At 43.0% G+C, this 21,258-nt stretch overlaps 69 non-coding genes across 69 annotated transcripts; all 69 read left to right on the plus strand.

The window, feature by feature from the left end:
• The first annotated feature begins 51 nt into the window (after positions 1–51).
• On the plus strand, positions 52–170 carry LOC136204449 (5S ribosomal RNA). The gene has a single exon (XR_010675292.1). It is a non-coding gene; the product is annotated as a 5S ribosomal RNA (ribosomal RNA).
• A 190-nt stretch (positions 171–360) lies between these two features.
• LOC136204806 (5S ribosomal RNA) lies at positions 361–479 on the plus strand. Its single transcript, XR_010675631.1, has one exon. It is a non-coding gene; the product is annotated as a 5S ribosomal RNA (ribosomal RNA).
• Positions 480–669: 190 nt separating this feature from the next.
• LOC136204657 (5S ribosomal RNA) lies at positions 670–788 on the plus strand. The gene has a single exon (XR_010675488.1). It is a non-coding gene; the product is annotated as a 5S ribosomal RNA (ribosomal RNA).
• Positions 789–977: 189 nt separating this feature from the next.
• On the plus strand, positions 978–1,096 carry LOC136204600 (5S ribosomal RNA). Its single transcript, XR_010675432.1, has one exon. It is a non-coding gene; the product is annotated as a 5S ribosomal RNA (ribosomal RNA).
• A 190-nt stretch (positions 1,097–1,286) lies between these two features.
• LOC136204560 (5S ribosomal RNA) lies at positions 1,287–1,405 on the plus strand. Its single transcript, XR_010675394.1, has one exon. It is a non-coding gene; the product is annotated as a 5S ribosomal RNA (ribosomal RNA).
• Positions 1,406–1,595: 190 nt separating this feature from the next.
• LOC136204488 (5S ribosomal RNA) lies at positions 1,596–1,714 on the plus strand. The gene has a single exon (XR_010675329.1). It is a non-coding gene; the product is annotated as a 5S ribosomal RNA (ribosomal RNA).
• Positions 1,715–1,905: 191 nt separating this feature from the next.
• Positions 1,906–2,024, plus strand: LOC136204637 (5S ribosomal RNA). The gene has a single exon (XR_010675468.1). It is a non-coding gene; the product is annotated as a 5S ribosomal RNA (ribosomal RNA).
• Positions 2,025–2,214: 190 nt separating this feature from the next.
• LOC136204500 (5S ribosomal RNA) lies at positions 2,215–2,333 on the plus strand. Its single transcript, XR_010675340.1, has one exon. It is a non-coding gene; the product is annotated as a 5S ribosomal RNA (ribosomal RNA).
• Positions 2,334–2,524: 191 nt separating this feature from the next.
• LOC136204643 (5S ribosomal RNA) lies at positions 2,525–2,643 on the plus strand. The gene has a single exon (XR_010675474.1). It is a non-coding gene; the product is annotated as a 5S ribosomal RNA (ribosomal RNA).
• Positions 2,644–2,832: 189 nt separating this feature from the next.
• On the plus strand, positions 2,833–2,951 carry LOC136204576 (5S ribosomal RNA). The gene has a single exon (XR_010675409.1). It is a non-coding gene; the product is annotated as a 5S ribosomal RNA (ribosomal RNA).
• Positions 2,952–3,140: 189 nt separating this feature from the next.
• LOC136204570 (5S ribosomal RNA) lies at positions 3,141–3,259 on the plus strand. Its single transcript, XR_010675404.1, has one exon. It is a non-coding gene; the product is annotated as a 5S ribosomal RNA (ribosomal RNA).
• Positions 3,260–3,448: 189 nt separating this feature from the next.
• On the plus strand, positions 3,449–3,567 carry LOC136204807 (5S ribosomal RNA). Its single transcript, XR_010675632.1, has one exon. It is a non-coding gene; the product is annotated as a 5S ribosomal RNA (ribosomal RNA).
• A 190-nt stretch (positions 3,568–3,757) lies between these two features.
• Positions 3,758–3,876, plus strand: LOC136204658 (5S ribosomal RNA). The gene has a single exon (XR_010675489.1). It is a non-coding gene; the product is annotated as a 5S ribosomal RNA (ribosomal RNA).
• A 189-nt stretch (positions 3,877–4,065) lies between these two features.
• Positions 4,066–4,184, plus strand: LOC136204601 (5S ribosomal RNA). The gene has a single exon (XR_010675433.1). It is a non-coding gene; the product is annotated as a 5S ribosomal RNA (ribosomal RNA).
• Positions 4,185–4,374: 190 nt separating this feature from the next.
• On the plus strand, positions 4,375–4,493 carry LOC136204561 (5S ribosomal RNA). Its single transcript, XR_010675395.1, has one exon. It is a non-coding gene; the product is annotated as a 5S ribosomal RNA (ribosomal RNA).
• A 190-nt stretch (positions 4,494–4,683) lies between these two features.
• On the plus strand, positions 4,684–4,802 carry LOC136204507 (5S ribosomal RNA). The gene has a single exon (XR_010675347.1). It is a non-coding gene; the product is annotated as a 5S ribosomal RNA (ribosomal RNA).
• Positions 4,803–4,993: 191 nt separating this feature from the next.
• Positions 4,994–5,112, plus strand: LOC136204644 (5S ribosomal RNA). Its single transcript, XR_010675475.1, has one exon. It is a non-coding gene; the product is annotated as a 5S ribosomal RNA (ribosomal RNA).
• A 189-nt stretch (positions 5,113–5,301) lies between these two features.
• On the plus strand, positions 5,302–5,420 carry LOC136204577 (5S ribosomal RNA). The gene has a single exon (XR_010675410.1). It is a non-coding gene; the product is annotated as a 5S ribosomal RNA (ribosomal RNA).
• Positions 5,421–5,609: 189 nt separating this feature from the next.
• On the plus strand, positions 5,610–5,728 carry LOC136204572 (5S ribosomal RNA). The gene has a single exon (XR_010675405.1). It is a non-coding gene; the product is annotated as a 5S ribosomal RNA (ribosomal RNA).
• A 189-nt stretch (positions 5,729–5,917) lies between these two features.
• LOC136204698 (5S ribosomal RNA) lies at positions 5,918–6,036 on the plus strand. The gene has a single exon (XR_010675527.1). It is a non-coding gene; the product is annotated as a 5S ribosomal RNA (ribosomal RNA).
• A 190-nt stretch (positions 6,037–6,226) lies between these two features.
• LOC136204648 (5S ribosomal RNA) lies at positions 6,227–6,345 on the plus strand. Its single transcript, XR_010675479.1, has one exon. It is a non-coding gene; the product is annotated as a 5S ribosomal RNA (ribosomal RNA).
• A 190-nt stretch (positions 6,346–6,535) lies between these two features.
• Positions 6,536–6,654, plus strand: LOC136204692 (5S ribosomal RNA). The gene has a single exon (XR_010675521.1). It is a non-coding gene; the product is annotated as a 5S ribosomal RNA (ribosomal RNA).
• Positions 6,655–6,843: 189 nt separating this feature from the next.
• LOC136204603 (5S ribosomal RNA) lies at positions 6,844–6,962 on the plus strand. The gene has a single exon (XR_010675435.1). It is a non-coding gene; the product is annotated as a 5S ribosomal RNA (ribosomal RNA).
• A 190-nt stretch (positions 6,963–7,152) lies between these two features.
• Positions 7,153–7,271, plus strand: LOC136204534 (5S ribosomal RNA). Its single transcript, XR_010675369.1, has one exon. It is a non-coding gene; the product is annotated as a 5S ribosomal RNA (ribosomal RNA).
• A 190-nt stretch (positions 7,272–7,461) lies between these two features.
• Positions 7,462–7,580, plus strand: LOC136204661 (5S ribosomal RNA). Its single transcript, XR_010675491.1, has one exon. It is a non-coding gene; the product is annotated as a 5S ribosomal RNA (ribosomal RNA).
• Positions 7,581–7,769: 189 nt separating this feature from the next.
• Positions 7,770–7,888, plus strand: LOC136204660 (5S ribosomal RNA). The gene has a single exon (XR_010675490.1). It is a non-coding gene; the product is annotated as a 5S ribosomal RNA (ribosomal RNA).
• A 191-nt stretch (positions 7,889–8,079) lies between these two features.
• Positions 8,080–8,198, plus strand: LOC136204518 (5S ribosomal RNA). The gene has a single exon (XR_010675357.1). It is a non-coding gene; the product is annotated as a 5S ribosomal RNA (ribosomal RNA).
• A 192-nt stretch (positions 8,199–8,390) lies between these two features.
• Positions 8,391–8,509, plus strand: LOC136204555 (5S ribosomal RNA). Its single transcript, XR_010675389.1, has one exon. It is a non-coding gene; the product is annotated as a 5S ribosomal RNA (ribosomal RNA).
• A 189-nt stretch (positions 8,510–8,698) lies between these two features.
• On the plus strand, positions 8,699–8,817 carry LOC136204578 (5S ribosomal RNA). The gene has a single exon (XR_010675411.1). It is a non-coding gene; the product is annotated as a 5S ribosomal RNA (ribosomal RNA).
• A 189-nt stretch (positions 8,818–9,006) lies between these two features.
• LOC136204750 (5S ribosomal RNA) lies at positions 9,007–9,125 on the plus strand. Its single transcript, XR_010675576.1, has one exon. It is a non-coding gene; the product is annotated as a 5S ribosomal RNA (ribosomal RNA).
• A 189-nt stretch (positions 9,126–9,314) lies between these two features.
• LOC136204757 (5S ribosomal RNA) lies at positions 9,315–9,433 on the plus strand. Its single transcript, XR_010675583.1, has one exon. It is a non-coding gene; the product is annotated as a 5S ribosomal RNA (ribosomal RNA).
• Positions 9,434–9,623: 190 nt separating this feature from the next.
• LOC136204671 (5S ribosomal RNA) lies at positions 9,624–9,742 on the plus strand. The gene has a single exon (XR_010675501.1). It is a non-coding gene; the product is annotated as a 5S ribosomal RNA (ribosomal RNA).
• Positions 9,743–9,933: 191 nt separating this feature from the next.
• LOC136204530 (5S ribosomal RNA) lies at positions 9,934–10,052 on the plus strand. The gene has a single exon (XR_010675365.1). It is a non-coding gene; the product is annotated as a 5S ribosomal RNA (ribosomal RNA).
• A 191-nt stretch (positions 10,053–10,243) lies between these two features.
• LOC136204557 (5S ribosomal RNA) lies at positions 10,244–10,362 on the plus strand. The gene has a single exon (XR_010675391.1). It is a non-coding gene; the product is annotated as a 5S ribosomal RNA (ribosomal RNA).
• Positions 10,363–10,551: 189 nt separating this feature from the next.
• Positions 10,552–10,670, plus strand: LOC136204580 (5S ribosomal RNA). Its single transcript, XR_010675413.1, has one exon. It is a non-coding gene; the product is annotated as a 5S ribosomal RNA (ribosomal RNA).
• Positions 10,671–10,859: 189 nt separating this feature from the next.
• On the plus strand, positions 10,860–10,978 carry LOC136204751 (5S ribosomal RNA). Its single transcript, XR_010675577.1, has one exon. It is a non-coding gene; the product is annotated as a 5S ribosomal RNA (ribosomal RNA).
• Positions 10,979–11,167: 189 nt separating this feature from the next.
• LOC136204758 (5S ribosomal RNA) lies at positions 11,168–11,286 on the plus strand. Its single transcript, XR_010675584.1, has one exon. It is a non-coding gene; the product is annotated as a 5S ribosomal RNA (ribosomal RNA).
• Positions 11,287–11,476: 190 nt separating this feature from the next.
• Positions 11,477–11,595, plus strand: LOC136204533 (5S ribosomal RNA). Its single transcript, XR_010675368.1, has one exon. It is a non-coding gene; the product is annotated as a 5S ribosomal RNA (ribosomal RNA).
• Positions 11,596–11,784: 189 nt separating this feature from the next.
• Positions 11,785–11,903, plus strand: LOC136204746 (5S ribosomal RNA). The gene has a single exon (XR_010675572.1). It is a non-coding gene; the product is annotated as a 5S ribosomal RNA (ribosomal RNA).
• A 190-nt stretch (positions 11,904–12,093) lies between these two features.
• LOC136204694 (5S ribosomal RNA) lies at positions 12,094–12,212 on the plus strand. Its single transcript, XR_010675523.1, has one exon. It is a non-coding gene; the product is annotated as a 5S ribosomal RNA (ribosomal RNA).
• Positions 12,213–12,402: 190 nt separating this feature from the next.
• Positions 12,403–12,521, plus strand: LOC136204662 (5S ribosomal RNA). The gene has a single exon (XR_010675492.1). It is a non-coding gene; the product is annotated as a 5S ribosomal RNA (ribosomal RNA).
• A 189-nt stretch (positions 12,522–12,710) lies between these two features.
• Positions 12,711–12,829, plus strand: LOC136204775 (5S ribosomal RNA). Its single transcript, XR_010675601.1, has one exon. It is a non-coding gene; the product is annotated as a 5S ribosomal RNA (ribosomal RNA).
• Positions 12,830–13,018: 189 nt separating this feature from the next.
• Positions 13,019–13,137, plus strand: LOC136204770 (5S ribosomal RNA). The gene has a single exon (XR_010675596.1). It is a non-coding gene; the product is annotated as a 5S ribosomal RNA (ribosomal RNA).
• Positions 13,138–13,326: 189 nt separating this feature from the next.
• Positions 13,327–13,445, plus strand: LOC136204292 (5S ribosomal RNA). Its single transcript, XR_010675138.1, has one exon. It is a non-coding gene; the product is annotated as a 5S ribosomal RNA (ribosomal RNA).
• A 190-nt stretch (positions 13,446–13,635) lies between these two features.
• LOC136204602 (5S ribosomal RNA) lies at positions 13,636–13,754 on the plus strand. The gene has a single exon (XR_010675434.1). It is a non-coding gene; the product is annotated as a 5S ribosomal RNA (ribosomal RNA).
• A 189-nt stretch (positions 13,755–13,943) lies between these two features.
• LOC136204786 (5S ribosomal RNA) lies at positions 13,944–14,062 on the plus strand. Its single transcript, XR_010675612.1, has one exon. It is a non-coding gene; the product is annotated as a 5S ribosomal RNA (ribosomal RNA).
• A 189-nt stretch (positions 14,063–14,251) lies between these two features.
• LOC136204663 (5S ribosomal RNA) lies at positions 14,252–14,370 on the plus strand. Its single transcript, XR_010675493.1, has one exon. It is a non-coding gene; the product is annotated as a 5S ribosomal RNA (ribosomal RNA).
• Positions 14,371–14,559: 189 nt separating this feature from the next.
• LOC136204766 (5S ribosomal RNA) lies at positions 14,560–14,677 on the plus strand. The gene has a single exon (XR_010675592.1). It is a non-coding gene; the product is annotated as a 5S ribosomal RNA (ribosomal RNA).
• Positions 14,678–14,870: 193 nt separating this feature from the next.
• Positions 14,871–14,989, plus strand: LOC136204650 (5S ribosomal RNA). Its single transcript, XR_010675481.1, has one exon. It is a non-coding gene; the product is annotated as a 5S ribosomal RNA (ribosomal RNA).
• A 190-nt stretch (positions 14,990–15,179) lies between these two features.
• LOC136204846 (5S ribosomal RNA) lies at positions 15,180–15,297 on the plus strand. The gene has a single exon (XR_010675668.1). It is a non-coding gene; the product is annotated as a 5S ribosomal RNA (ribosomal RNA).
• Positions 15,298–15,487: 190 nt separating this feature from the next.
• LOC136204735 (5S ribosomal RNA) lies at positions 15,488–15,606 on the plus strand. The gene has a single exon (XR_010675561.1). It is a non-coding gene; the product is annotated as a 5S ribosomal RNA (ribosomal RNA).
• A 189-nt stretch (positions 15,607–15,795) lies between these two features.
• Positions 15,796–15,914, plus strand: LOC136204682 (5S ribosomal RNA). The gene has a single exon (XR_010675512.1). It is a non-coding gene; the product is annotated as a 5S ribosomal RNA (ribosomal RNA).
• A 189-nt stretch (positions 15,915–16,103) lies between these two features.
• On the plus strand, positions 16,104–16,222 carry LOC136204537 (5S ribosomal RNA). Its single transcript, XR_010675372.1, has one exon. It is a non-coding gene; the product is annotated as a 5S ribosomal RNA (ribosomal RNA).
• Positions 16,223–16,411: 189 nt separating this feature from the next.
• Positions 16,412–16,530, plus strand: LOC136204693 (5S ribosomal RNA). Its single transcript, XR_010675522.1, has one exon. It is a non-coding gene; the product is annotated as a 5S ribosomal RNA (ribosomal RNA).
• Positions 16,531–16,722: 192 nt separating this feature from the next.
• Positions 16,723–16,841, plus strand: LOC136204587 (5S ribosomal RNA). Its single transcript, XR_010675420.1, has one exon. It is a non-coding gene; the product is annotated as a 5S ribosomal RNA (ribosomal RNA).
• Positions 16,842–17,031: 190 nt separating this feature from the next.
• LOC136204620 (5S ribosomal RNA) lies at positions 17,032–17,150 on the plus strand. Its single transcript, XR_010675452.1, has one exon. It is a non-coding gene; the product is annotated as a 5S ribosomal RNA (ribosomal RNA).
• A 189-nt stretch (positions 17,151–17,339) lies between these two features.
• LOC136204704 (5S ribosomal RNA) lies at positions 17,340–17,458 on the plus strand. The gene has a single exon (XR_010675531.1). It is a non-coding gene; the product is annotated as a 5S ribosomal RNA (ribosomal RNA).
• Positions 17,459–17,647: 189 nt separating this feature from the next.
• LOC136204544 (5S ribosomal RNA) lies at positions 17,648–17,766 on the plus strand. Its single transcript, XR_010675379.1, has one exon. It is a non-coding gene; the product is annotated as a 5S ribosomal RNA (ribosomal RNA).
• Positions 17,767–17,955: 189 nt separating this feature from the next.
• On the plus strand, positions 17,956–18,074 carry LOC136204747 (5S ribosomal RNA). The gene has a single exon (XR_010675573.1). It is a non-coding gene; the product is annotated as a 5S ribosomal RNA (ribosomal RNA).
• Positions 18,075–18,263: 189 nt separating this feature from the next.
• On the plus strand, positions 18,264–18,382 carry LOC136204707 (5S ribosomal RNA). The gene has a single exon (XR_010675534.1). It is a non-coding gene; the product is annotated as a 5S ribosomal RNA (ribosomal RNA).
• Positions 18,383–18,572: 190 nt separating this feature from the next.
• Positions 18,573–18,690, plus strand: LOC136204847 (5S ribosomal RNA). The gene has a single exon (XR_010675669.1). It is a non-coding gene; the product is annotated as a 5S ribosomal RNA (ribosomal RNA).
• A 190-nt stretch (positions 18,691–18,880) lies between these two features.
• Positions 18,881–18,999, plus strand: LOC136204737 (5S ribosomal RNA). Its single transcript, XR_010675563.1, has one exon. It is a non-coding gene; the product is annotated as a 5S ribosomal RNA (ribosomal RNA).
• A 189-nt stretch (positions 19,000–19,188) lies between these two features.
• Positions 19,189–19,307, plus strand: LOC136204798 (5S ribosomal RNA). Its single transcript, XR_010675623.1, has one exon. It is a non-coding gene; the product is annotated as a 5S ribosomal RNA (ribosomal RNA).
• A 189-nt stretch (positions 19,308–19,496) lies between these two features.
• On the plus strand, positions 19,497–19,614 carry LOC136204771 (5S ribosomal RNA). Its single transcript, XR_010675597.1, has one exon. It is a non-coding gene; the product is annotated as a 5S ribosomal RNA (ribosomal RNA).
• A 193-nt stretch (positions 19,615–19,807) lies between these two features.
• On the plus strand, positions 19,808–19,926 carry LOC136204352 (5S ribosomal RNA). Its single transcript, XR_010675195.1, has one exon. It is a non-coding gene; the product is annotated as a 5S ribosomal RNA (ribosomal RNA).
• A 190-nt stretch (positions 19,927–20,116) lies between these two features.
• Positions 20,117–20,235, plus strand: LOC136204687 (5S ribosomal RNA). The gene has a single exon (XR_010675516.1). It is a non-coding gene; the product is annotated as a 5S ribosomal RNA (ribosomal RNA).
• A 188-nt stretch (positions 20,236–20,423) lies between these two features.
• On the plus strand, positions 20,424–20,541 carry LOC136204828 (5S ribosomal RNA). Its single transcript, XR_010675651.1, has one exon. It is a non-coding gene; the product is annotated as a 5S ribosomal RNA (ribosomal RNA).
• Positions 20,542–20,733: 192 nt separating this feature from the next.
• LOC136204363 (5S ribosomal RNA) lies at positions 20,734–20,852 on the plus strand. The gene has a single exon (XR_010675206.1). It is a non-coding gene; the product is annotated as a 5S ribosomal RNA (ribosomal RNA).
• A 190-nt stretch (positions 20,853–21,042) lies between these two features.
• Positions 21,043–21,160, plus strand: LOC136204848 (5S ribosomal RNA). The gene has a single exon (XR_010675670.1). It is a non-coding gene; the product is annotated as a 5S ribosomal RNA (ribosomal RNA).
• Positions 21,161–21,258: the final 98 nt, after the last annotated feature.

The raw sequence follows: 21,258 nt of genomic DNA on the forward strand, positions 1-21,258 counted from the left end.
TATTTTAAATGAGAGGGATGGGATATATGCGGCGAGGGAGCGTAGGATGACGGGTGCGATCATACCAGCACTAATGCACCGGATCCCATCAGAACTCCGAAGCTAAACGTGCTTGGGCGAGAGTAGTACTAAGATGGGTGACCTCTTGGGAAGTCCTCGTGTTGCACCCCCAAATCTTTTTTTTTCCCGCAGCATCTTTTGTTTATTCCCGAAGGGAGCTTGTCCCCGTATTTTCCCTAAAATCGGTTTCTTTCACTGAAAATTTGGTGAATTTACGAATTTTTACCATTTTTTAGATTCAATTATCTATATTTTAAATGAGAGGGATGGGATATATGCGGCGAGGGAGAATAGGATGACGGGTGCGATCATACCAGCACTAATGCACCGGATGCCATCATAACTCCGAAGTGAAACGTGCTTGGGCGAGAGTATTACTAAGATGGGTGACCTCTTGGGAAGTCCTCGTGTTACACCCCCAAACCTTTTTTTTTCCCGCAGCATCTTTTGTTTATTCCCGAAGGGAGCTTGTCCCCGTATTTTCCCTAAAATCGGTTTCTTTCATTGAAAATTTGGTGAATTTACGAATTTTTACCATTTTTTAGATTCAATTATCTATTTTTTAAATGAGAGGGATGAGATATATGCGGCGAGGGAGCGTAGGATGACGGGTGCGATCATACCAGCACTAATGCACCGGATCCCATCAGAACTCCGAAGTTAAACGTGCTTGGGCGAGAGTAGTACTAAGATGGGTGACCTGTTGGGAAGTCCTCGTGTTGAACCCCCAAACCTTTTTTTCCCCGCAGCATCTTTTGTTTATTCCCGAAGGGAGCTTATCTCGGTATTTTCCCTAAAATCGGTTTCTTTCACTGAAAATTTGGTGAATTTACAAATTTTTACCATTTTTTAGATTCAATTATCTATATTTTAAATGAGAGGGATGGGATATATGCGGCGAGGGAGCGTAGGATGACGGGTGCGATCATACCAACACTAATGCACCGGATCCCATCAGAACTCCGAAGCTAAACGTGCTTGGGCGAGAGTAGTACTAAAATGGGTGACCTCTTGGGAAGTCCTCGTGTTGCACCCCCAAACCTTTTTTTTTCCCGCAGCATCTTTTGTTTATTCCCGAAGGGAGCTTGTCCCCGTATTTTCCCTAAAATCGGTTTCTTTCACTGAAAATTTGGTGAATTTACGAATTTTTACCATTTTTTAGATTGAATTATCTATATTTTAAATGAGAGGGATGGGATATATGCGGCGAGGGAGCGTAGGATGACGGGTGCGATCATACCAGCACTAATGCATCGGATCCCATCAGAACTCCGAAGTTAAACGTGCTTGGACGAGAGTAGTACTAAGATGGGTGACCTCTTGGGAAGTCCTCGTGTTGCACCCCCAAACCTTTTTTTTTCCCGCAGCATCTTTTGTTTATTCCCGAAGGGAGCTTGTCCCCGTATTTTCCCTAAAATCGATTTCTTTCACTGAAAATTTGGTGAATTTACGAATTTTTACCATTTTTTAGATTCAATTATCTATATTTTAAATATGAGGGATGGGATATATGCGGCGAGGGAGCGTAGGATGACGGGTGCGATCATACCAGCACTAATGCACCGGATCCCATCAGAACTCCGAAGCTAAACGTGCTTGGGCGAGAGTAGTACTAAGATGGGTGACCTCTTCGGAAGTCCTCGTGTTGCACCCCCAAACCTTTTTTTTTTCCCGCAGCATCTTTTGTTTATTCCCGAAGGGAGCTTGTCCCCGTATTTTCCCTAAAATCGGTTTCTTTCACTGAAAATTTGGTGAATTTACGAATTTTTACCATTTTTTAGATTCAATTATCTATATTTTAAATGAGAGGGATGGGATATATACGACGAGGGAACGTAGGATGACGGGTGCGATCATACCAGCACTAATGCACCGGATCCCATCAGAACTCCGAAGTTAAACGTGCTTGGACGAGAGTAGTACTAAGATGGGTGACCTCTTGGGAAGTCCTCGTGTTGCACCCCCAAACCTTTTTTTTTCCCGCAGCATCTTTTGTTTATTCCCGAAGGGAGCTTGTCCCCGTATTTTCCCTAAAATCGATTTCTTTCACTGAAAATTTGGTGAATTTACGAATTTTTACCATTTTTTAGATTCAATTATCTATATTTTAAATATGAGGGATGGGATATATGCGGCGAGGGAGCGTAGGATGACGGGTGCGATCATACCAGCACTAATGCACCGGATCCCATCAGAACTCCGAAGCTAAACGTGCTTGGGCGAGAGTAGTACTAAGATGGGTGACCTCTTCGGAAGTCCTCGTGTTGCACCCCCAAACCTTTTTTTTTTCCCGCAGCATCTTTTGTTTATTCCCGAAGGGAGCTTGTCCCCGTATTTTCCCTAAAATCGGTTTCTTTCACTGAAAATTTGGTGAATTTACGAATTTTTACCATTTTTTAGATTCAATTATCTATATTTTAAATGAGAGGGATGGGATATATACGACGAGGGAACGTAGGATGACGGGTGCGATCATACCAGCACTAATGCACCGGATCCCATCAGAACTCCGAAGTTAAATGTGCTTGGGCGAGAGTAGTACTAAGATAGGTGACCTCTTGGGAAGTCCTCGTGTTGCACGCCTAAACCTTTTTTTTCCCGCAGCATCTTTTGTTTGTTCCCGAAGGGAGCTTGTCCCCGTATTTTCCCTAAAATCGGTTTCTTTCATTGAAAATTTGGTGAATTTACGAATTTTTACCATTTTTTAGATTCAATTATCTATATTTGAAATGAGAGGGATGAGATATATGCGGCGAGGGAGCGTAGGATGACGGGTGCGATCATACCAGCACTAATGCACCGGATCCCATCAGAACTCCGAAGTCAAACGTGCTTGGGCGAGAGTAGTACTAAGATGGGTGACCTCTTGGAAAGTCCTCGTGTTGCACCCCCAAACCTTTTTTTTCTCGCAGCATCTTTTGTTTATTCCCGAAGGGAGCTTGTCCCCGTATTTTCCCTAAAATCGGTTTCTTTCACTGAAAATTTGGTGAATTTACGACTTTTTACCATTTTTTAGATTCAATTATCTATATTTTAAATGAGAGGGATGGGATATATGCGGCGAGGGAGCGTAGGATGACGGGTGCGATCATACCAGCACTAATGCACCGGATCCCATCAGAACTCCGAAGTTAAACGAGCTTGGACGAGAGTAGTACTAAGATGGGTGACCTCTTGGGAAGTCCTCGTGTTGCACCCCCAAACCTTTTTTTTCCCGCAGCATCTTTTGTTTATTCCCGAAGGGAGCTTGTCCCCGTATTTTCCCTAAAATCGGTTTCTTTCACTGAAAATTTGGTGAATTTACGAATTTTTACCATTTTTTAGATTCAATTATCTATATTTTAAATGAGAGGGATGGGATATATGCGGCGAGGGAGAATAGGATGACGGGTGCGATCATACCAGCACTAATGCACCGGATGCCATCATAACTCCGAAGTGAAACGTGCTTGGGCGAGAGTATTACTAAGATGGGTGACCTCTTGGGAAGTCCTCGTGTTACACCCCCAAACCTTTTTTTTTCCCGCAGCATCTTTTGTTTATTCCCGAAGGGAGCTTGTCCCCGTATTTTCCCTAAAATCGGTTTCTTTCATTGAAAATTTGGTGAATTTACGAATTTTTACCATTTTTTAGATTCAATTATCTATTTTTTAAATGAGAGGGATGAGATATATGCGGCGAGGGAGCGTAGGATGACGGGTGCGATCATACCAGCACTAATGCACCGGATCCCATCAGAACTCCGAAGTTAAACGTGCTTGGGCGAGAGTAGTACTAAGATGGGTGACCTGTTGGGAAGTCCTCGTGTTGAACCCCCAAACCTTTTTTTCCCCGCAGCATCTTTTGTTTATTCCCGAAGGGAGCTTATCTCGGTATTTTCCCTAAAATCGGTTTCTTTCACTGAAAATTTGGTGAATTTACAAATTTTTACCATTTTTTAGATTCAATTATCTATATTTTAAATGAGAGGGATGGGATATATGCGGCGAGGGAGCGTAGGATGACGGGTGCGATCATACCAACACTAATGCACCGGATCCCATCAGAACTCCGAAGCTAAACGTGCTTGGGCGAGAGTAGTACTAAAATGGGTGACCTCTTGGGAAGTCCTCGTGTTGCACCCCCAAACCTTTTTTTTTCCCGCAGCATCTTTTGTTTATTCCCGAAGGGAGCTTGTCCCCGTATTTTCCCTAAAATCGGTTTCTTTCACTGAAAATTTGGTGAATTTACGAATTTTTACCATTTTTTAGATTGAATTATCTATATTTTAAATGAGAGGGATGGGATATATGCGGCGAGGGAGCGTAGGATGACGGGTGCGATCATACCAGCACTAATGCATCGGATCCCATCAGAACTCCGAAGTTAAACGTGCTTGGACGAGAGTAGTACTAAGATGGGTGACCTCTTGGGAAGTCCTCGTGTTGCACCCCCAAACCTTTTTTTTTCCCGCAGCATCTTTTGTTTATTCCCGAAGGGATCTTGTCCCCGTATTTTCCCTAAAATCGATTTCTTTCACTGAAAATTTGGTGAATTTACGAATTTTTACCATTTTTTAGATTCAATTATCTATATTTTAAATATGAGGGATGGGATATATGCGGCGAGGGAGCGTAGGATGACGGGTGCGATCATACCAGCACTAATGCACCGGATCCCATCAGAACTCCGAAGCTAAACGTGCTTGGGCGAGAGTAGTACTAAGATGGGTGACCTCTTCGGAAGTCCTCGTGTTGCACCCCCAAACCTTTTTTTTTTCCCGCAGCATCTTTTGTTTATTCCCCAAGGGAGCTTGTCCCCGTATTTTCCCTAAAATCGGTTTCTTTCACTGAAAATTTGGTGAATTTACGAATTTTTACCATTTTTTAGATTCAATTATCTATATTTTAAATGAGAGGGATGGGATATATACGACGAGGGAACGTAGGATGACGGGTGCGATCATACCAGCACTAATGCACCGGATCCCATCAGAACTCCGAAGTTAAATGTGCTTGGGCGAGAGTAGTACTAAGATAGGTGACCTCTTGGGAAGTCCTCGTGTTGCACGCCTAAACCTTTTTTTTCCCGCAGCATCTTTTGTTTGTTCCCGAAGGGAGCTTGTCCCCGTATTTTCCCTAAAATCGGTTTCTTTCATTGAAAATTTGGTGAATTTACGAATTTTTACCATTTTTTAGATTCAATTATCTATATTTGAAATGAGAGGGATGAGATATATGCGGCGAGGGAGCGTAGGATGACGGGTGCGATCATACCAGCACTAATGCACCGGATCCCATCAGAACTCCGAAGTCAAACGTGCTTGGGCGAGAGTAGTACTAAGATGGGTGACCTCTTGGAAAGTCCTCGTGTTGCACCCCCAAACCTTTTTTTTCTCGCAGCATCTTTTGTTTATTCCCGAAGGGAGCTTGTCCCCGTATTTTCCCTAAAATCGGTTTCTTTCACTGAAAATTTGGTGAATTTACGACTTTTTACCATTTTTTAGATTCAATTATCTATATTTTAAATGAGAGGGATGGGATATATGCGGCGAGGGAGCGTAGGATGACGGGTGCGATCATACCAGCACTAATGCACCGGATCCCATCAGAACTCCGAAGTTAAACGAGCTTGGACGAGAGTAGTACTAAGATGGGTGACCTCTTGGGAAGTCCTCGTGTTGCACCCCCAAACCTTTTTTTTCCCGCAGCATCTTTTGTTTATTCCCGAAGGGAGCTTGTCCCCGTATTTTCCCTAAAATCGGTTTCTTTCACTGAAAATTTGGTGAATTTACGAATTTTTACCATTTTTTAGATTCAATTATCTATATTTTAAATGAGAGGGATGGGATATATGCGGCGAGGGAGCGTAGGATGACGGGTGCGATCATACCAGCACTAATGCACCGGATCCCATTAGAACTCCGAAGTTAAACGTGCTTGGGCGAGAGTAGGACTAAGATGGGTGACCTGTTGGGAAGTCCTCGTGTTGCACCCCCAAACCTTTTTTTTCCCCGCAGCATCTTTTGTTTATTCCCCAAGGGAGCTTGTCCCCGTATTTTCCCTAAAATCGGTTTCTTTCACTGAAAATTTGGTGAATTTACAAATTTTTACCATTTTTTAGATTCAATTATCTATATTTTAAATGAGAGGGATGGGATATATGCGGCGAGGGAGCGTAGGATGACGGGTGCGATCATACCAGCACTAATGCACCGGATCCCATCAGAACTCCGAAGCTAAACGTGCTTGGGCGAGAGTAGTACTAAAATGGGTGACCTCTTGGGAAGTCCTCGTGTTGCACCCCCAAATCTTTTTTTTTCCCGCAGCATCTTTTGTTTATTCCCGAAGGGAGCTTGTCCCCGTATTTTCCCTAAAATCGGTTTCTTTCACTGAAAATTTGGTGAATTTACGAATTTTTACCATTTTTTAGATTCAATTATCTATATTTTAAATGAGAGGGATGGGATATATGCGGCGAGGGAGAATAGGATGACGGGTGCGATCATACCAGCACTAATGCACCGGATGCCATCATAACTCCGAAGTGAAACGTGCTTGGGCGAGAGTAGTACTAAGATGGGTGACCTGTTGGGAAGTCCTCGTGTTGCACCCCCAAACCTTTTTTTCCCCGCAGCATCTTTTGTTTATTCCCGAAGGGAGCTTATACCGGTATTTTCCCTAAAATCGGTTTCTTTCACTGAAAATTTGGTGAATTTACAAATTTTTACCATTTTTTAGATTCAATTATCTATATTTTAAATGAGAGGGATGGGATATATGCGGCGAGGGAGCGTAGGATGACGGGTGCGATCATACCAACACTAATGCACCGGATCCCATCAGAACTCCGAAGCTAAACGTGCTTGGGCGAGAGTAGTACTAAAATGGGTGACCTCTTGGGAAGTCCTCGTGTTGCACCCCCAAACCTTTTTTTTTCCCGCAGCATCTTTTGTTTATTCCCGAAGGGAGCTTGTCCCCGTATTTTCCCTAAAATCGGTTTCTTTCACTGAAAATTTGGTGAATTTACGAATTTTTACCATTTTTTAGATTGAATTATCTATATTTTAAATGAGAGGGATGGGATATATGCGGCGAGGGAGCGTAGGATGACGGGTGCGATCATACCAGCACTAATGCACCGGATCCCATCAGAACTCCGAAGTGAAACGTGCTTGGACGAGAGTAGTACTAAGATGGGTGACCTCTTGGGAAGTCCTCGTGTTGCACCCCCAAACCTTTTTTTTTCCCGCAGCATCTTTTGTTTATTCCCGAAGGGAGCTTGTCCCCGTATTTTCCCTAAAATCGATTTCTTTCACTGAAAATTTGGTGAATTTACGAATTTTTACCATTTTTTAGATTCAATTATCTATTTTTTAAATGAGAGGGATGAGATATATGCGGCGAGGGAGCGTAGGATGACGGGTGCGATCATACCAGCACTAATGCACCGGATCCCATCAGAACTCCGAAGTTAAACGTGCTTGGGCGAGAGTAGTACTAAGATGGGTGACCTGTTGGGAAGTCCTCGTGTTGAACCCCCAAACCTTTTTTTCCCCGCAGCATCTTTTGTTTATTCCCGAAGGGAGCTTGTCCCCGTATTTTCCCTAAAATCGGTTTCTTTCACTGAAAATTTGGTGAATTTACGAATTTTTACCATTTTTTAGATTCAATTATCTATATTTTAAATGAGAGGGATGGGATATATGCGAGGAGGGAGCGCAGGATGACGGGTGCGATCATACCAGCACTAATGCACCGGATCCCATCAGAACTCCGAAGCTAAACGTGCTTGGGCGAGAGTAGTACTAAAATGGGTGACCTCTTGGGAAGTCCTCGTGTTGCACCCCCAAACCTTTTTTTTTTCCCGCAGCATCTTTTGTTTATTCCCGAAGGGAGCTTGTCCCCGTATTTTCCCTAAAATCGATTTCTTTCACTGAAAATTTGGTGAATTTACGAATTTTTACCATTTTTTAGATTCAATTATATATATTTTAAATATGAGGGATGGGATATATGCGGCGAGGGAGCATAGGATGACGGGTGCGATCATACCAGCACTAATGCACCGGATCCCATCAGAACTCCGAAGCTAAACGTGCTTGGGCGAGAGTAGTACTAAGATGGGTGACCTCTTCGGAAGTCCTCGTGTTGCACCCCCAAACCTTTTTTTTTTTCCCGCAGCATCTTTTGTTTATTCCCGAAGGGAGCTTGTCCCCGTATTTTCCCTAAAATCGGTTTCTTTCACTGAAAATTTGGTGAATTTACGAATTTTTACCATTTTTTAGATTCAATTATCTATATTTTAAATGAGAGGGATGGGATATATACGACGAGGGAACGTAGGATGACGGGTGCGATCATACCAGCACTAATGCACCGGATCCCATCAGAACTCCGAAGTTAAATGTGCTTGGGCGAGAGTAGTACTAAGATAGGTGACCTCTTGGGAAGTCCTCGTGTTGCACCCCTAAACCTTTTTTTTCCCGCAGCATCTTTTGTTTATTCCCGAAGGGAGCTTGTCCCCGTATTTTCCCTAAAATCGGTTTCTTTCATTGAAAATTTGGTGAATTTACGAATTTTTACCATTTTTTAGATTCAATTATCTATATTTGAAATGAGAGGGATGAGATATATGCGGCGAGGGAGCGTAGGATGACGGGTGCGATCATACCAGCACTAATGCACCGGATCCCATCAGAACTCCGAAGTCAAACGTGCTTGGGCGAGAGTAGTACTAAGATGGGTGACCTCTTGGAAAGTCCTCGTGTTGCACCCCCAAACCTTTTTTTTCTCGCAGCATCTTTTGTTTATTCCCGAAGGGAGCTTGTCCCCGTATTTTCCCTAAAATCGGTTTCTTTCACTGAAAATTTGGTGAATTTACGAATTTTTACCATTTTTTAGATTCAATTATCTATATTTTAAATGAGAGGGATGGGATATATGTGGCGAGGGAGCGTAGGATGACGGGTGCGATCATACCAACACTAATGCACCGGATCCCATCAGAACTCCGAAGCTAAACGAGCCTGGACGAGAGTAGTACTAAGATGGGTGACCTCTTGGGAAGTCCTCGTGTTGCACCCCCAAACCTTTTTTTTCCCGCAGCATCTTTTGTTTATTCCCGAAGGGAGCTTGTCCCCGTATTTTCCCTAAAATCGGTTTCTTTCACTGAAAATTTGGTGAATTTACGAATTTTTACCATTTTTTAGATTCAATTATCTATATTTTAAATGAGAGGGATGGGATATATGCGGCGAGGGAGCGTAGGATGACGGGTGCGATCATACTAGCACTAATGCACCGGATCCCATTAGAACTCCGAAGTTAAACGTGCTTGGGCGAGAGTAGGACTAAGATGGGTGACCTGTTGGGAAGTCCTCGTGTTGCACCCCCAAACCTTTTTTTTCCCCGCAGCATCTTTTGTTTATTCCCCAAGGGAGCTTGTCCCCGTATTTTCCCTAAAATCGGTTTCTTTCACTGAAAATTTGGTGAATTTACAAATTTTTACCATTTTTTAGATTCAATTATCTATATTTTAAATGAGAGGGATGGGATATATGCGGCGAGGGAGCGTAGGATGACGGGTGCGATCATACCAGCACTAATGCACCGGATCCCATCAGAACTCCGAAGCTAAACGTGCTTGGGCGAGAGTAGTACTAAAATGGGTGACCTCTTGGGAAGTCCTCGTGTTGCACCCCCAAACCTTTTTTTTTTCCCGCAGCATCTTTTGTTTATTCCCGAAGGGAGCTTGTCCCCGTATTTTCCCTAAAATCGATTTCTTTCACTGAAAATTTGGTGAATTTACGAATTTTTACCATTTTTTAGATTCAATTATATATATTTTAAATATGAGGGATGGGATATATGCGGCGAGGGAGCATAGGATGACGGGTGCGATCATACCAGCACTAATGCACCGGATCCCATCAGAACTCCGAAGCTAAACGTGCTTGGGCGAGAGTAGTACTAAGATGGGTGACCTCTTCGGAAGTCCTCGTGTTGCACCCCCAAACCTTTTTTTTTTCCCGCAGCATCTTTTGTTTATTCCCGAAGGGAGCTTGTCCCCGTATTTTCCCTAAAATCGGTTTCTTTCACTGAAAATTTGGTGAATTTACGAATTTTTACCATTTTTTAGATTCAATTATCTATATTTTAAATGAGAGGGATGGGATATATACGACGAGGGAACGTAGGATGACGGGTGCGATCATACCAGCACTAATGCACCGGATCCCATCAGAACTCCGAAGTTAAATGTGCTTGGGCGAGAGTAGTACTAAGATAGGTGACCTCTTGGGAAGTCCTCGTGTTGCACCCCTAAACCTTTTTTTTCCCGCAGCATCTTTTGTTTATTCCCGAAGGGAGCTTGTCCCCGTATTTTCCCTAAAATCGGTTTCTTTCATTGAAAATTTGGTGAATTTACGAATTTTTACCATTTTTTAGATTCAATTATCTATATTTGAAATGAGAGGGATGAGATATATGCGGCGAGGGAGCGTAGGATGACGGGTGCGATCATACCAGCACTAATGCACCGGATCCCATCAGAACTCCGAAGTCAAACGTGCTTGGGCGAGAGTAGTACTAAGATGGGTGACCTCTTGGAAAGTCCTCGTGTTGCACCCCCAAACCTTTTTTTTCTCGCAGCATCTTTTGTTTATTCCCGAAGGGAGCTTGTCCCCGTATTTTCCCTAAAATCGGTTTCTTTCACTGAAAATTTGGTGAATTTACGAATTTTTACCATTTTTTAGATTCAATTATCTATATTTTAAATGAGAGGGATGGGATATATGTGGCGAGGGAGCGTAGGATGACGGGTGCGATCATACCAACACTAATGCACCGGATCCCATCAGAACTCCGAAGCTAAACGAGCCTGGACGAGAGTAGTACTAAGATGGGTGACCTCTTGGGAAGTCCTCGTGTTGCACCCCCAAACCTTTTTTTTCCCGCAGCATCTTTTGTTTATTCCCGAAGGGAGCTTGTCCCCGTATTTTCCCTAAAATCGGTTTCTTTCACTGAAAATTTGGTGAATTTACGAATTTTTACCATTTTTTAGATTCAATTATCTATATTTTAAATGAGAGGGATGGGATATATGCGGCGAGGGAGCGTAGGATGACGGGTGCGATCATACTAGCACTAATGCACCGGATCCCATTAGAACTCCGAAGTTAAACGTGCTTGGGCGAGAGTAGGACTAAGATGGGTGACCTGTTGGGAAGTCCTCGTGTTGCACCCCCAAACCTTTTTTTTCCCCGCAGCATCTTTTGTTTATTCCCCAAGGGAGCTTGTCCCCGTATTTTCCCTAAAATCGGTTTCTTTCACTGAAAATTTGGTGAATTTACAAATTTTTACCATTTTTTAGATTCAATTATCTATATTTTAAATGAGAGGGATGGGATATATGCGGCGAGGGAGCGTAGGATGACGGGTGCGATCATACCAGCACTAATGCACCGGATCCCATCAGAACTCCGAAGCTAAACGTGCTTGGGCGAGAGTAGTACTAAGATGGGTGACCTCTTGGGAAGTCCTCGTGTTGCACCCCCAAATCTTTTTTTTCCCGCAGCATCTTTTGTTTATTCCCGAAGGGAGCTTGTCCCCGTATTTTCCCTAAAATCGGTTTCTTTCACTGAAAATTTGGTGAATTTACGAATTTTTACCATTTTTTAGATTCAATTATCTATATTTTAAATGAGAGGGATGGGATATATGCGGCGAGGGAGAATAGGATGACGGGTGCGATCATACCAGCACTAATGCACCGGATGCCATCATAACTCCGAAGTGAAACGTGCTTGGGCGAGAGTATTACTAAGATGGGTGACCTCTTGGGAAGTCCTCGTGTTGCACCCCCAAACCTTTTTTTTTCCCGCAGCATCTTTTGTTTATTCCCGAAGGGAGCTTGTCCCCGTATTTTCCCTAAAATCGGTTTCTTTCATTGAAAATTTGGTGAATTTACGAATTTTTACCATTTTTTAGATTCAATTATCTATTTTTTAAATGAGAGGGATGAGATATATGCGGCGAGGGAGCGTAGGATGACGGGTGCGATCATACCAGCACTAATGCACCGGATCCCATCAGAACTCCGAAGTTAAACGTGCTTGGGCGAGAGTAGTACTAAGATGGGTGACCTGTTGGGAAGTCCTCGTGTTGCACCCCCAAACCTTTTTTTTCCCCGCAGCATCTTTTGTTTATTCCCGAAGGGAGCTTGTGCCCGTATTTTCCCTAAAATCGGTTTCTTTCACTGAAAATTTGGTGAATTTACGAATTTTTACCATTTTTTAGATTCAATTATCTATATTTTAAATGAGAGGGATGGGATATATACGGCGAGGGAGCGTAGGATGATGGGTGCGATCATACCAGCACTAATGCACCGGATCCCATCAGAACTCCGAAGCTAAACGTGCTTGGAAGAGAGTAGTACTAAGATGGGTGACCTCTTGGGAAGTCCTCGTGTTGCACCCCCAAACCTTTTTTTTCCCGCAGCATCTTTTGTTTATTCCCCAAGGGAGCTTGTCCCCGTATTTTTCCTAAAATCGGTTTCTTTCACTGAAAATTTGGTGAATTTACGAATTTTTACCATTTTTTAGATTCAATTATCTATATTTTAAATGAGAGGGATGGGATATATGCGGTGAGGGAGCGTAGGATGACGGGTGCGATCATACCAGCACTAATGCACCGGATCCCATCAGAACTCCGAAGATAAACGTGCTTGGGCGAGAGTAGTACTAAGATGGGTGACCTCTTGGGAAGTCCTCGTGTTGCACCCCCAAACCTTTTTTTTCCCGCAGCATCTTTTGTTTATTCCCCAAGGGAGCTTGTCCCCGTATTTTCCCTAAAATCGGTTTCTTTCACTGAAAATTTGGTGAATTTACGAATTTTTACCATTTTTTAGATTCAATTATCTATATTTTAAATGAGAGGGATGAGATATATGCGGTGAGGGAACGTAGGATGACGGGTGCGATCATACCAGCACTAATGCACCGGATCCCATCAGAACTCCCAAGCTAAACGTGCTTGGAAGAGAGTAGTACTAAGATGGGTGACCTCTTGGGAAGTCCTCGTGTTGCACCCCCAAACCTTTTTTTTCCCGCAACATCTTTTGTTTATTCCCCAAGGGAGCTTGTCCCCGTATTTTCCCTAAAATCGGTTTCTTTCACTGAAAATTTGGTGAATTTACGAATTTTTACCATTTTTTAGATTCAATTATCTATATTTTAAATGAGAGGGATGGGATATATGCGGCGAGGGAGCGTAGGATGACGGGTGCGATCATACCAGCACTAATGCACCGGATCCCATTAGAACTCCGAAGTTAAACGTGCTTGGGCGAGAGTAGTACTAAGATGGGTGACCTGTTGGGAAGTCCTCGTGTTGCACCCCCAAACCTTTTTTTTCCCCGCAGCATCTTTTGTTTATTCCCGAAGGGAGCTTGTCCCCGTATTTTCCCTAAAATCGATTTCTTTCACTGAAAATTTGGTGAATTTACAAATTTTTACCATTTTTTAGATTCAATTATCTATATTTTAAATGAGAGGGATGGGATATATGCGGCGAGGGAGCGTAGGATGACGGGTGCGATCATACCAGCACTAATGCACCGGATCCCATCAGAACTCCGAAGCTAAACGTGCTAGGGCGAGAGTAGTACTAAGATGGGTGACCTCTTGGGAAGTCCTCGTGTTGCACCCCCAAACCTTTTTTTTTCCCGCAGCATCTTTTGTTTATTCCCCAAGGGAGCTTGTCCCCGTATTTTCCCTAAAATCGGTTTCTTTCACTGAAAATTTGGTGAATTTACGAATTTTTACCATTTTTAGATTCAATTATCTATATTTTAAATGAGAGGGATGGGATATATGCGGCGAGGGAGCGTAGGATGACGGGTGCGATCATACCAGCACTAATGCACCGGATCCCATCAGAACTCCGAAGATAAACGTGCTTGGGCGAGAGTAGTACTAAGATGGGTGACCTCTTGGGAAGTCCTCGTGTTGCACCCCCAAACCTTTTTTTTCCCGCAACATCTTTTGTTTGTTCCCCAAGGGAGCTTGTCCCCGTATTTTCCCTAAAATCGGTTTCTTTCACTGAAAATTTGGTGAATTTACGAATTTTTACCATTTTTTAGATTCAATTATCTATATTTTAAATGAGAGGGATGGGATATATGCGGTGAGGGAACGTAGGATGACGGGTGCGATCATACCAGCACTAATGCACCGGATCCCATCAGAACTCCGAAGCTAAACGTGCTTGGAAGAGAGTAGTACTAAGATGGGTGACCTCTTGGGAAGTCCTCGTGTTGCACCCCCAAACCTTTTTTTTCCCGCAGCATCTTTTGTTTATTCCCCAAGGGAGCTTGTCCCCGTATTTTCCCTAAAATCGGTTTCTTTCACTGAAAATTTGGTGAATTTACGAATTTTTACCATTTTTTAGATTCAATTATCTATATTTTAAATGAGAGGGATGGGATATATGCGGTGAGGGAACGTAGGATGACGGGTGCGATCATATCAGCACTAATGCACCGGATCCCATCAGAACTCCGAAGTTAAACGTGCTTGGGCGAGAGTAGTACTAGATCGGTGACCTCTTGGGAAGTCCTCGTGTTGCACCCCCAAACCTTCTTTTTTTTTCCCGCAGCATCTTTTGTTTATTCCCGAAGGGAGCTTGTGCCCGTATTTTCCATAAAATCGGTTTCTTTCAATGAAAATTTGGAGAATTTATGAATTTTTACCATTTTTTAGATTCAATTATCTATATTTTAAATGAGAGGGATGGGATATATGCGGCGAGGGAGCGTAGGATGACCGGTGCGATCATACCAGTACTAATGCACCGGATTCCATCAGAACTCCGAAGTTAAACGTGCTTGGGCGAGAGTAGTACTAAGATGGGTGACCTCTTGGGAAGTCCTCGTGTTGCACCCCCAAACCTTTTTTTTCCCCGCAGCATCTTTTGTTTATTCCCGAAGGGAGCTTGTGCCCGTATTTTCCCTAAAATCGGTTTCTTTCATTGAAAATTTGGTGAATTTACGAATTTTTACCATTTTTTAGATTCAATTATCTATATTTTAAATGAGAGGGATGGGATATATTCGGCGAGGGAGCGTAGGATGACGGGTGCGATCATACCAGCACTAATGCACCGGATCCCATCAGAACTCCGAAGTTAAACGTGCTTGGGCAAGAGTAGTACTAGATCGGTGACCTCTTGGGAAGTCCTCGTGTTGAACCCCCAAACCTTTTTTTTTCCCGCAGCATCTTTTGTTTATTCCCGAAGGGAGCTTGTCCGCGTATTTTCCCTAAAATCGGTTTCTTTCACTAAAAATTTGGTGAATTTATGAATTTTTACCATTTTTTAGATTCAATTATCTATATTTTAAATGAGAGGGATGGGATATATGCGGCGAGGGAGCGTAGGATGACGGGTGCGATCATACCAGCACTAATGCACCGGATCCCATCAGAACTCCGAAGTTAAATGTGCTTGGGCGAGAGTAGTACTAAGATAAGTGACCTCTTGGGAAGTACTCGTGTTGCACCCCCAAACCTTTTTTTTCCCGCAGCATCTTTCGTTTATTCCCGAAGGGAGCTAGTCCCCGTATTTTCCCTAAAATCGGTTTCTTTCACTGAAAATTTGGTGAATTTACGAATTTTTACCATTTTTTAGATTCAATTATCTATATTTTAAATGAGAGGGATGAGATATATGCGGCGAGGGAGCGTAGGATGACGGGTGCGATCATACCAGCACTAATGCACCGGATCCCATCAGAACTCCGAAGCTAAACGTGCTTGGGCGAGAGTAGTACTAAAATGGGTGACCTCTTGGGAAGTCCTCGTGTTGCACCCCCAAACCTTTTTTTTCCCGCAGCATCTTTTGTTTATTCCCGAAGGGAGCTTGTCCCCGTATTTTCCCTAAAATCGGTTTCTTTCACTGAAAATTTGGTGAATTTACGAATTTTTACCATTTTTTAGATTCAATTATCTATATTTTAAATGAGAGGGATGGGATATATGCGGCGAGGGAGCGTAGGATGACGGGTGCGATCATACCAGCACTAATGCACCGGATCCCATCAGAACTCCGAAGTCAAACGTGCTTGGACGAGAGTAGTACTAAGATGGGTGACCTCTTGGGAAGTCCTCGTGTTGCACCCCCAAACCTTTTTTTTCCCGCAGCATCTTTTGTTTATTCCCGAAGGGAGCTTGTCCCCGTATTTTCCCTAAAATCGATTTCTTTCACTGAAAATTTGGTGAATTTACGAATTTTTACCATTTTTTAGATTCAATTATATATATTTTAAATATGAGGGATGGGATATATGCGGCGAGGGAGCATAGGATGACGGGTGCGATCATACCAGCACTAATGCACCGGATCCCATCAGAACTCCGAAGTCAAACGTGCTTGGACGAGAGTAGTACTAAGATGGGTGACCTCTTCGGAAGTCCTCGTGTTGCACACCCAAACCTTTGTTTTTTTCCCGCAGCATCTTTTGTTTATTCCCCAAGGGAGCTTGTCCCCGTATTTTCCCTAAAATCGGTTTCTTTCACTGAAAATTTGGTGAATTTACGAATTTTTACCATTTTTTAGATTCAATTATCTATATTTTAAATGAGAGGGATGGGATATATACGACGAGGGAACGTAGGATGACGGGTGCGATCATACCAGCACTAATGCACCGGATCCCATTAGAACTCCGAAGTTAAATGTGCTTGGGCGAGAGTAGTACTAAGATAGGTGACCTCTTGGGAAGTCCTCGTGTTGCACCCCTAAACCTTTTTTTTTCCCGCAGCATCTTTTGTTTATTCCCGAAGGGAGCTTGTCCCCGTATTTTCCCTAAAATCGGTTTCTTTCATTGAAAATTTGGTGAATTTACGAATTTTTACCATTTTTTAGATTCAATTATCTATATTTGAAATGAGAGGGATGAGATATATGCGGCGAGGGAGCGTAGGATGACGGGTGCGATCATACCAGCACTAATGCACCGGATCCCATCAGAACTCCGAAGTCAAATGTGCTTGGGCGAGAGTAGTACTAAGATGGGTGACCTCTTGGAAAGTCCTCGTGTTGCACCCCCAAACCTTTTTTTTCTCGCAGCATCTTTTGTTTATTCCCGAAGGGAGCTTGTCCCCGTATTTTCCCTAAAATCGGTTTCTTTCACTGAAAATTTGGTGAATTTACGAATTTTTACCATTTTTTAGATTCAATTATCTATATTTTAAATGAGAGGGATGGGATATATGCGGCGAGGGAGCGTAGGATGACGGGTGCGATCATACCAACACTAATGCACCGGATCCCATCAGAACTCCGAAGTTAAACGAGCTTGGACGAGAGTAGTACTAAGATGGGTGACCTCTTGGGAAGTCCTCGTGTTGCACCCCCAAACCTTTTTTTTCCCGCAGCATCTTTTGTTTATTCCCGAAGGGAGCTTGTCCCCGTATTTTCCCTAAAATCGGTTTCTTTCACTGAAAATTTGGTGAATTTACGAATTTTTACCATTTTTTAGATTCAATTATCTATATTTTAAATGAGAGGGATGGGATATATGCGGCGAGGGAGCGTAGGATGACGGGTGCGATCATACCAGCACTAATGCACCGGATCCCATCAGAACTCCGAAGCTAAACGTGCTTGGGCGAGAGTAGTACTAAGATGGGTGACCTCTTGGGAAGTCCTCGTGTTGCACCCCCAAATCTTTTTTTTCCCGCAGCATCTTTTGTTTATTCCCGAAGGGAGCTTGTCCCCGTATTTTCCCTAAAATCGGTTTCTTTCACTGAAAATTTGGTGAATTTACGAATTTTTACCATTTTTTAGATTCAATTATCTATATTTTAAATGAGAGGGATGGGATATATGCGGCGAGGGGGCATAGGATGACGGGTGCGATCATACCAGCACTAATGCACCGGATGCCATCATAACTCCGAAGTGAAACGTGCTTGGGCGAGAGTATTACTAAGATGGGTGACCTCTTGGGAAGTCCTCGTGTTGCACCCCCAAACCTTTTTTTTCCCGCAGCATCTTTTGTTTATTCCCGAAGGGAGCTTGTCCCCGTATTTTCCCTAAAATCGGTTTCTTTCATTGAAAATTTGGTGAATTTACGAATTTTTACCATTTTTTAGATTCAATTATCTATTTTTTAAATGAGAGGGATGAGATATATGCGGCGAGGGAGCGTAGGATGACGGGTGCGATCATACCAGCACTAATGCACCGGATCCCATCAGAACTCCGAAGTTAAACGTGCTTGGGCGAGAGTAGTACTAAGATGGGTGACCTGTTGGGAAGTCCTCGTGTTGCACCCCCAAACCTTTTTTTTCCCCGCAGCATCTTTTGTTTATTCCCGAAGGGAGCTTGTCCCCGTATTTTCCCTAAAATCGGTTTCTTTCACTGAAAATTTGGTGAATTTACGAATTTTTACCATTTTTTAGATTCAATTATCTATATTTTAAATGAGAGGGATGGGATATATTCGGCGAGGGAGCGTAGGATGACGGGTGCGATCATACCAGCACTAATGCACCGGATCCCATCAGAACTCCGAAGTTAAACGTGCTTGGGCAAGAGTAGTACTAGATCGGTGACCTCTTGGGAAGTCCTCGTGTTGAACCCCCAAACCTTTTTTTTTCCCGCAGCATCTTTTGTTTATTCCCGAAGGGAGCTTGTCCGCGTATTTTCCCTAAAATCGATTTCTTTCACTAAAAATTTGGTGAATTTATGAATTTTTACCATTTTTTAGATTCAATTATCTATATTTTAAATGAGAGGGATGGGATATATGCGGCGAGGGAGCGTAGGATGACGGGTGCGATCATACCAGCACTAATGCACCGGATCCCATCAGAACTCCGAAGTTAAATGTGCTTGGGCGAGAGTAGTACTAAGATAAGTGACCTCTTGGGAAGTACTCGTGTTGCACCCCCAAACCTTTTTTTTCCCGCATCATCTTTTGTTTATTCCCGAAGGGAGCTAGTCCCCGTATTTTCCCTAAAATCGGTTTCTTTCACTGAAAATTTGGTGAATTTACGAATTTTTACCATTTTTTAGATTCAATTATCTATATTTTAAATGAGAGGGATGGGATATATGCGGCGAGGGAGCGTAGGATGACGGGTGCGATCATACCAGCACTAATGCACCGGATCCCATCAGAACTCCGAAGATAAACGTGCTTGGGCGAGAGTAGTACTAAGATGGGTGACCTCTTGGGAAGTCCTCGTGTTGCACCCCCAAACCTTTTTTTTCCCGCAGCATCTTTTGTTTAGTCCCGAAGGGAGCTTGTCCCCGTATTTTCCGTAAAATCGGTTTCTTTCACTGAAAATTTGGTGAATTTACGAATTTTTACCATTTTTTAGATTCAATTATCTATATTTTAAATGAGAGAGATGGGATATATGCGGCAAGGGAGCGTAGGATGACGGGTGCGATCATACCAGCACTAATGCACCGGATCCCATCAGAACTCCGAAGTTAAACGTGCTTGGGCAAGAGTAGTACTAGATCGGTGACCTCTTGGGAAGTCCTCGTGTTGCACCCCCAAACCTTCTTTTTTTTTCCCGCAACATCTTTTGTTTATTCCCGAAGGGAGCTTGTGCCCGTATTTTCTCTAAAATCGGTTTCTTTCACTGTAAATTTGGTGAATTTACAAATTTTTACCATTTTTTAGATTCAATTATCTATATTTTAAATGAGAGGGATGGGATATATGCGGCGAGGGAGCGTAGGATGACCGGTGCGATCATACCAGCACTAATGCACCGGATCCCATCAGAACTCCGAAGTTAAACGTGCTTGGGCGAGAGTAGTACTAAGATGGGTGACCTCTTGGGAAGTCCTCGTGTTGCACCCCCAAACCTTTTTTTTTCCCGCAGCATCTTTTGTTTATTCCCGAAGGGAGCTTGTCCCCGTATTTTCCCTAAAATCGGTTTCTTTCACTGAAAATTTGGTGAATTTACGAATTTTTACCATTTTTTAGATTCAATTATCTATATTTTAAATGAGAGGGATGGGATATATGCGGCGAGGGAGCGTAGGATGACGGGTGCGATCATACCAGCACTAATGCACCGGATCCCATCAGAACTCCGAAGATAAACGTGTTTGGGCGAGAGTAGTACTAAAATGGGTGACCTGTTGGGAAGTCCTCGTGTTGCACCCCCAAACCTTTTTTTTCCCGCAGCATCTTTTGTTTATTCCCGAAGGGAGATTGTCCCCGTATTTTTCGTAAAATCGGTTTCTTTCACTGAAAATTTGGTGAATTTACGAATTTTTACCATTTTTAGATTCAATTATCTATATTTTAAATGAGATGGATGGGATATATGCGGCGAGGGAGCGTAGAATGACGGGTGCGATCATACCAGCACTAATGCACCGGATCCCATCAGAACTCCGAAGTGAAACGTGCTTGGGCGAGAGTAGTACTAGATCGGTGACCTCTTGGTAAGTCCTCGTGTTGCACCCCCAAACCTTCTTTTTTTTTCACGCAGCATCTTTTATTTATTCCCGAAGGGAGCTTGTGCCCGTATTTTTCCTAAAATCGGTTTCTTTCACTGAAAATTTGGTGAATTAAGAATTTTTACCATTTTTTAGATTCAATTATCTATATTTTAAATGAGAGGGATGGGATATATGCGGCGAGGGAGCGTAGGATGACCGGTGCGATCATACCAGCACTAATGCACCGGATCCCATCAGAACTCCGAAGTTAAACGTGCTTGGGCGAGAGTAGTACTAAGATGGGTGACCTCTTGGGAAGTCCTCGTGTTGCACCCCCAAACCTTTTTTTTCCCCGCATCATCTTTTGTTTATTCCCGAAGGGAGCTTGTGCCCGTATTTTCCCTAAAATCGGTTTCTTTCATTGAAAATTTGGTGAATTTACGAATTTTTACCATTTTTTAGATTCAATTATCTATATTTTAAATGAGAGGGATGGGATATATGCGGCGAGGGAGCGTAGGATGACGGGTGCGATCATACCAGCACTAATGCACCGGATCCCATCAGAACTCCGAAGTTAAACGTGCTTGGGCAAGAGTAGTACTAGATCGGTGACCTCTTGGGAAGTCCTCGTGTTGAACCCCCAAACCTTTTTTTTTCCCGCAGCATCTTTTGTTTATTCCCGAAGGGAGCTTGTCCGCGTATTTTCCCTAAAATCGGTTTCTTTCACTAAAAATTTGGT

This window comes from Euphorbia lathyris, chromosome 8 (genome assembly GCF_963576675.1).
Source record: "Euphorbia lathyris chromosome 8, ddEupLath1.1, whole genome shotgun sequence".
In the NCBI taxonomy this organism is placed as follows: domain Eukaryota; kingdom Viridiplantae; phylum Streptophyta; class Magnoliopsida; order Malpighiales; family Euphorbiaceae; genus Euphorbia; species Euphorbia lathyris.